Source organism: Cherax quadricarinatus, chromosome 80, assembly GCF_038502225.1.
Source record: "Cherax quadricarinatus isolate ZL_2023a chromosome 80, ASM3850222v1, whole genome shotgun sequence".
Classification (NCBI taxonomy): Eukaryota; Metazoa; Arthropoda; class Malacostraca; order Decapoda; family Parastacidae; genus Cherax; species Cherax quadricarinatus.
The window spans coordinates 16,557,310-16,565,830 of record NC_091371.1 but is presented as its reverse complement, the minus strand read 5'-3'; the positions used below and the strand labels follow the sequence as shown (position 1 = coordinate 16,565,830).

The 8,521-nt window shown below is 38.2% G+C and overlaps 1 protein-coding gene across 6 annotated transcripts in view; it reads left to right on the top strand.

Annotated features, from left to right (window-relative positions):
- Positions 1-218: 218 nt before the first annotated feature.
- LOC128702380 (enoyl-CoA delta isomerase 2) overlaps positions 219-8,521 on the top strand; it is a 47,322-nt gene continuing 39,019 nt past the window's right edge. The window contains exon 1 of one of the 6 annotated variants that reach the window (XM_070102185.1): positions 219-374. The gene's annotated coding sequence lies outside the window, so the exon portion shown is untranslated. Of the gene's footprint in view, positions 375-2,276; positions 2,299-2,365; positions 2,581-5,911; positions 5,983-8,521 lie in introns of those variants that run through there. The other 5 variants (XM_070102188.1, XM_070102189.1, XM_070102186.1 and 2 more) reach the window with 5 other exon arrangements.

Below are 8,521 nucleotides of genomic sequence, written 5' to 3'. Positions count from 1 at the left end.
GCATCAAGGAACCTTCCTCACTAGCATCAAGAAACCTTCCTCACTAGCATAAAGGAACATTCCTCACTAACATCAAGGAACCTTCCTCACTAGCATCAAGGAACTTTCCTCACTAGCATCAAGGAACCTTCCTCACTAGCATAAAGGAACCTTCCTCACTAACATCAAGGAACCTTCCTCACTAGCATCAAGGAACCTTCCTCAGTAAATTCAAGGAACCTTCCTCACTAGCATCAAGGAACCTTCCTTGATGGACTTCGACCCAAGATAACCATTGCCAGATATGTTAAGGCATCATCATGACTGCTTGAAACATTTAGATAAATGTGCTGCAGCAGCCTTCTTATCGGTATTTTAACTCGCCAATATTTAAGGTAATGTGCTATACTGTATTATTGTAATCATTAGAGGTAGAAGAATGATGTAACATGTGAAGTGAATGCTTTCCTGTAGTTAAAACCTGTAGGAGTCATACAGAGCCTGGGAGACAGAATGTTATCAAAATTGAGTCAGGGAAGGGAATACTGTCAAGATTGTTTCATCACCGTCTAAGGTGAATGGTATATCAGTCATAATAATAACATCTTTATTTACTACAAGTACATGTACAAGGTATACAGCCCTAACTGACATCAATGACATACTACTACATGTATATAGAAAGCTGCTTGTTATGTTAAGCATTTCGGAAAAAATAGGTCAGTTTTGTCCCAGGATGCGACCCACACCAGTCAACTAACTCCCAGGTTTTACTGATGGGTGAACATAGATAACCAGTGTAAAAAACACACCCAATGTTTCTACCTTGGCTGAGAATAAAATGTTTTTAACAGTTTAGTTCTAGTTAAGGCCGCCTGATACACTGAGTAACTTATTTGGTCATCTGCTCACCCAATAGATATATCTACAGTGTTTTTGATAATTAATAAGACAAATACAACATCTGGTTATCTTTATTTGAGAAACGTTTAGCTAACTAGGGACTTATCAATCTGATATACTCTAAAGAAAAAAGTTACATCTGAAAGAGGTAGGTAGGTTTATTTAGGTACAGGTACACATAAATACAGTTATACAAATTATCATACGTAGCATATGCGTAAATTACCTAAGATACCCCCCTCCCCCCAAAAAAGTCAAAGTGATTTATTTCTATTGGGAGCCTCAATATTTCCATTTGGGTCCTTCCCTCAAGGAAGGTTCCTTGATGCTGGTGAGGGGCTCTTGATTTAGGGAACTGGATCTGTGCTCCGGTTCACTAAATTAACCCTGAATACCTTCCATCCCCCCACAGGCACTGTATAATCCTACGGGTTTAGCGCTTCCCCTTGATTATAATAATAATCCATTTGGGTCCTTGCATCTTTGGTGCCGTGATACCGGTGAGAGGCTCTTCATCCACGGAACTGGACTCGTTATCCCCTTCCTTAGCTCGAACCTTAATGCCTTCTATGTAACCCCTGTGGATTTAGCGATTCCTCTTTAAAAATCTGAAGGCTCCTGAATTTTTTTGTACGACTGCCGGTCACTGACTCAGTAAGTTTATTTAGGTATACACAAATACAGTTACATAGATTATTATACCATTAATTTAGTCTGGCCATAATGCCATGGGATGATAGTGACTCTCTTTGCACTGCAACTAAGATAAGATTTCGTTCGGATTTTTAACCCCGGAGGGTTAGCCACCCAGGATAACCCAAGAAAGTCAGTGCATCATCGAGGACTGTCTAACTTATTTCCATTGGGGTCCTTAATCTTGTCCCCCAGGATGCGACCCACACCAGTCGACTAACACCCAGGTACCTACTTACTTGCTAGGTGAACAGGACAACAGGTGTAAGGAAACGTGTCGAAATGTTTCCACCCGCCGGGAATCGAACCCGGGCCCTCCGTGTGTGAAGCGGGAGCTTTAGCCACCAGGCCACAGAATGTCAATATAAACTTGCAAAGATTATTATTATTATTATTATAATCATGGGGAGCGCTAAACCCGTAGGATTATACAGAACTTGCAAAGAAATATTATTATTATAATCAAGGGGGAAGCGCTAAACCCGGAGGATTATACAACGCCTGGGGGGGGGATGTGGAAGGCATTCAGGCTTAATTCGGGGAACTGGAGCACAGATCCAATTCCCTAAATCAAGAGCCCCTCACCAACATCAAGGAACCTTCCTTGAGGGGTGCAAAGAAATAAAAATTGTAATGTATTGTAACACCTAGCAACATGTGTGTAGAGAACCTAGGATAACCCAAAAAAAGTCAGTGTATATGTGTGGGTAAAATAAGATAAGAGTAAGTTCCAGCTTTCTTTTTTAAGAAAGTCGGTTCCTTTAACTTTCCGGCCCAAGTTTACGTATATCAATTAATGTAATAATGGTAAATGTACCAAATTATGTACAGATAACCGGAGTTAGTGCTACATATATACGGCTCTGACTGTGGTGATCATTAGCCACAACTGATGAGGTCCGAGTTAAACTTTGTACAGTTTATTTCTGTCTTAGTGTAATGAGGAAGTCACTCTCTCTCTGTGTCCTGAACTCTGGTGACAATTATTCTCCCAGGTGAGATTAGGTAAGTAAGTTTATTCAGGTGCACATAAAATACAATTTCATAAATTATACTTAGCAGCATATGTGTAAATTATCCAGGATAACCCAAGAAATCAGTGACGTATTTCCATTGGGGTCCTTGTAATGACTTGTTATTTAAACTCTGAAAGTTAAAGCAGGTAAACCAAGTTATTAGTTAAGGATTTTCAGGAAACAGGAAAAGGTGTTTCCTGACGCGGGTCTTAGTTGTATGATGACCCGCAGCTGGAGCTTTTGGTTATCTGACCGAGGCCTTCCACTGGCTTACAGGTCCACCCCCCCCCTTTAAAAATTATGGTTACAATTATAACCATTAGATATTTAAGATGAGATTTTGTTCGGATATTTAACCCCGGAGGGTTAGCCACCCAGGATAACCAAAAACCTTCAAGATTGAGGGGTCCTCAATCTTGTCCCCCAGGATGCGACACACACCAGTCGACTAACACCCAGGTACTTATTTCCTACTAGGTGAACAGGACAAGTGTAAAGAAACGTGAAGATATGTTTCCACCCTGCTGGGAATCGAACCCGGGCCCTCCATGTGTGAAGCGAGAGCTTTGCCAGCCAGGCCACAAGGCCCCTGTACCCTGTTGTTATTCTCCCTGGCTTACCTGTGACCCTATCAAACTATGTCTTTTTGTAATTACATTACCTAATAGAATACCCCATTCTCTTGAATGCTCAGTAACTCATCAAATGTACTACAAATTTCAAATCAAATCAAATCAGATCAAGTTTATTCTCTATAAGGATTATAATGCTGGGTTTACAGAATTTGGATAATGTGTGGTTTACATGTTTTAAAATACTAATTACAGAGGGTGCCATTAGAACACCTAGCATTCCTAGGCATTTCGGGCAGACTTAGATTAATTCTTAACTTTAAAACATTACAAATAAGTCACTCTGTCTGACTTTTTTGGGTTATCCTAGGTTCTCTACACATATGCTGCTATATATGATAATTCTATGTAACTGTATTTGTGTATACCTGAATAAACTTACTTACTTACTTACTTACTATGGCTAAGTGACTAAATACTAGTTTGTGAGTTTAGCAACGTGAATGCTTTTGTTTTCGCACAATGCATAGTTTCAGTATTGGAGTATCACAGGCCAACTTATGACTAGTTACGATTCATTATTTTAAGATTAAGATTGATATTTCTGTGTTTATGGTCAAATACGTGAGTGAGTGTAAGTGTGAACCACTAGGTGGTATTCGTGGAGTTAGTTGATGGAGTGTATCAGGGAGATAAGATGTTTTCTAATGGTAGTTTTCAAGGTAATGAATGTGTCTGCAGTTCTAGAGTTCTCAGGTAGGGTGTTCCAGATTTTAGGGCCTTTGACATACATTGAATTTTTGTGAAGGTTTAGTCGGACACGGGGAATGTCATAGAGATGTTTGTGTCTGGTGTTATGCCTGTGGGTTCTGTCACAACTATCAAGAAAGCGTTTTAGGTCAAGGTTAATATTGGAATTTAAGGTCCTGTAGATGTAGACTGCACAGTAGTTGTACAACTATAAAGCCTCTTATTTGAAATACTCATTTGTACTTCATGTTGTCATTTGTTTACTGTAGTATTTTTACCACTGAATATATCATTGCTTGGTTAATCTTAAGTTAATTTTAAGCCTGCCCATAATGCTCTGCATACAAGGGGCTTTTGACATGTACACTCAACCACTATATTTCTTTTGTACAACTATGTATCATGTCCAAATAATAATAAATAAATAAAAAAAGAGACCAGGAGCCGAGATTCGACCTCAGCAACTTGTTCACTTGTCAGTTACTAAGTGGGTGTGAGTTGGACCTTACTAGATTAGGCCATTGTGTCTACTGTAGTGCTCCTTCCATCTTAAGTGGATGCGACTTGGACGTGCCTAGCATGTGCCAGTAGGCCTGCTGCAGCTCCTTTCTTATGCTCTTATTTAGGCACAGGCATGCATAATCATACATACTGCAAATTACCTATGATAACCCCAAAAAATTTACATAAATTGCCTGAAATGCTGTGCATAACAAGGGGCTTTCTAAATAGTAGTATGTCATTGATCTTGGCTACACCTGTATACCTTGTACATGTACTTGTAGAAATAAAGATTATTATTAATGTTATTATTAGCTTATAGTAAGTAGTGAATATATTTATTTTAGGAAGTCGAAATAAATGAAGAGTGGGTATAATTGAAAACCACTGTATTAGCAAAATGCTGTAAAGCGGGTCCTTCCTGTACATGTAATAATTTATTACAAATTCTGGGAGAAAATTTAATCTTTTGTGCATTGCTTACTCATAGTGTAGCATTATACTGTATTCGTAAAACAGTCACTTTTCTCTTTTTACAGCTTCACCTGCTAGGTGTACCTTAATTTTAGCACTGAATCAGTTGAGGCTACTGCTGGTTTTGGCATAGTTACTATAAGCAGTTGCAATTCTCTAACAGTTTTCAGAACCAGTTTGGATCACAAATGGGTTAACAGTGGGCTAAAGCATCTGTTAGGAGAGAAAAGATGAATATGTAGGCCCATCAAAAGAGGAGAGGTTAACCTTATTGGCCAATATGTTCAGTTTAAAAGAGAAGTAAAAAAGGGGATTAGAAAGGTTAAATGTGACTATGAAATTAAGGTTGCTAATGAATCAAAGACTAATCCAAAAGGGTTCTTTCAAATGTATAGGACGAAGGTGAGGGAAAAAGCAGGACCTCTGAAAATTGGGAATGGACAGCTAATGGATAACGAACTGGAAATGTGTTCTCTATTTAATGATTATATTTTATCGGTCTTTATACAAGAAGACAAACGAGATTCCAGAAATTAACAGTTATTCAGTTCCTGAAGAATTCAAATTAACTAATATTACTGTCACGAGGGGCATGGTTATCAAACAGATAGATAAACTGAAGCAAAATAAGCCCCTGGGACCCAACAAGTTGTTTTCCAGGGCACTTAAAGAATGCAAAATGGAACTTAGTCAGCTATTAATGAGTGTGTTTAATGCATCCATCCTAACTAGTGTTGTGCCAGAGATGTGGAAGATAGCTAATGTAGTTCCTATATTCAGATCAGGGGATAAGTCCATTCCATCAAATTACCACCCAATAAGCCTGACGTCTAGAATAGGCAAATTATTAGAATCAATTATAGCTGATATTATTAGAAGTCACCTTGAAGAGCATAATTTGATTAATGAATCTCAGCATGGGTTCACAAGTGGTTGTTCCTGCCTAAGAAATTTACTGACATTCTTCAGTAAAACATTTGAGGCAGTAGACAGTGATAAAGAATATGATATTGTTTATTTGGATTTCAGTAAAGTCTTCAATAGAGTACCTCACCAAAGACTCATAAGAAAAGTGGCAGCTCATGGTACAGGAGGTAAAGTTCTAGCAGAGAGTTTCCTTTAATGGGGTCAAATCTGAGTGGGGACTGGTCACTAGCGGCATTCCACAGGGATCAGTTTTGGGTCCATTATTGTTCATAATTTACATTAATGACCTTGATGAAGGAATTGCAAGTGACATGAGCAAATTTGCTGATGTTACAAAAATAGGCGATATGATTCATTCTGAGGAGAATACCAGTGAACTCCGGGACGATTTGGACGAATTAATGTCTTAGTCTGAAAAGTGGCAGATAAAGTTCAGTGTGGACAAGTGTAAAGTCCTAGTCCTTGGGAATGAAAATAACCTGTGAAGTTATAAACTAGGTGAAGTAGAGCTGCCAATAAACTTACACTTAATATTGACAAAACCTTCTACATCATGTTTTGGAGCAGAACAGGTGATGCCTAGCTGAACATTATGATTGATAACACTCTTATTGCTAAACATAATGACGACAAATTCCTGGGTCTGCACCTTGAAAGCAACCTGAAATTCAACACCCATATCCAACACACAACAAAAAAAAGTATCCAAAACAGTTGGGATCCTCTCAAAGATATGTTACTATGTACTACAATCAGCCCTACTCACACTATACTATTCACTCATCTATCCCTACCTTACCTATGTTATTTGTGCCTGGAAATCGACAGCAGCAACCCACCTAAAGCCAATAATAACCCAACAAAAAGCTGCAGTAAGAATTCATATGCAATCTAATGCTAGACAACCCCCCACCACTCTTCAAAGACCTAAACTTACTGTACAAAACATTTGCACCTACTACTATGCAACCTACATTTACAGAACCATAAATTCTAATATTAACCCTGAACTAAAACACTTTCATGATAGTTGCAACAGGACCCATAGACACAATACCAGACACAAAAATCTCTGTGACATGCCTCGTGTCCGGCTAAATATCTACAAAAGCTCAGTGTACATAAAAGGGCCTAAAATCTGGAACTCCCTGCCCAAAAACTCTAGAACTGCAGACTCGACCACCATTTTCAAAGCCACCGTTAAAAAAAGTCTCCCTAACACACCCCTTCATCAGCTAACTGCTATGTGACAACCACCTGTTCTTTTTTTTTTTGTATCATGAACACATCCAAAACGAAATAGACTTTTGTTATCCATAATTCCTCCTGTTTTACACTTACACTCACCCAAATGACTGTAAACATAAATTCCTAATTTAGCTATTGCCTAATAAATCTCAAGTTAGTCCTAAGTTTGCCTGAAATACTCTCCCAATATAGGAGCTTTTATAGAAACAGTGTATCATGCCAAGATAAAACCATTTCCATTACTGTACTAAATTTACTAATTGTAGTATTGTTATATGTTTTGTACTGCCTCACTATTATAAATCTAATTAATCACTTTAGTTACCTAACTTTCATATCAGTATACAATAATGTAAATTAAAATGTACTGCTCCATAACCTGTGTCAATATATACATGTAGTAAGAATTAGGATTAGTCTGTAAGGTAAAAGGACACAAGTGCAACTAATGTGACATTTTATTGTGGCAATGTTTCGCTCTCCAAGAGCTTTATCAACCCATTATCAAGCCATAATGGCTTGATAAAGCTCCTGGAGAGCGAAACGTTGCCACAATCAAATGTCACATTAGTTGCACTTGTGTCCTTTTACTTTACATATTGTCGGTAATTCTACCAACTTTATTACAATCCGTAGGATTAGTCTGCCCGAAATGCCTAGGCTTGCTAGTGACTTTCTTTGTAATTAACATTTTATAATATGTAAACCACACATTGTAAGCTTTGCAAGGAAGTAAATATTTTCATTTCATTTTCAGTGTGAAAGACTTTGGAGTCATGGTATGCAGAAATCTAAAGCTAAGACAGTAGTGCCTAAGTGTGTGCAATATGGCTAACAGATTACTAGAATTTATTTCAAGAAGTACATGTATAAGTAACAGCAGTCCAAAAGTTATTTTACAGCTCTGTACATCACTAGTGAGGCCTCATTTAGATTATACTGTTCAGTTTTGGTCTTCTTACTACAGGATGGATATAAATTCATAGGAGAACATACAGAGAAGAATGACTAAAATGATTTACTGCATAGTGGAACCTCGGTTTTCATATGCCCCAGTTTTCGTAGGATTCGTCAAAATTTTGTCCCAGTTTTCATACATACGCGCGGTTTTCGTAGAGTTGAAAATGGTCCTTATCAAATGCGTCCATGTGACTTTGCCACTCAAGCGTCCACACAAAGCATCCCATGCGTTTGTGACTCAGTTTGCCTTTGTTTCTTGTTGAGTGAGCTTCATCCCGCATGTTCATCCAAAACATTTTGTAATACATGTAATCCATTGTTGTTTGTGCTTGTTTATTGAGTGCAACTGCTAAATAAAGTTCAAAGTGTCAGCCCTTTGATAAAGAAGGCGAGGAATGCGATAGAATATTGTGTCTTTGGAGAAGTCCATGGGGTTGGATGTGAGTGGCCAGGATGTGGAAGAGTTGGTGGATGACCACAGGGAAGAGCTAACCTCTG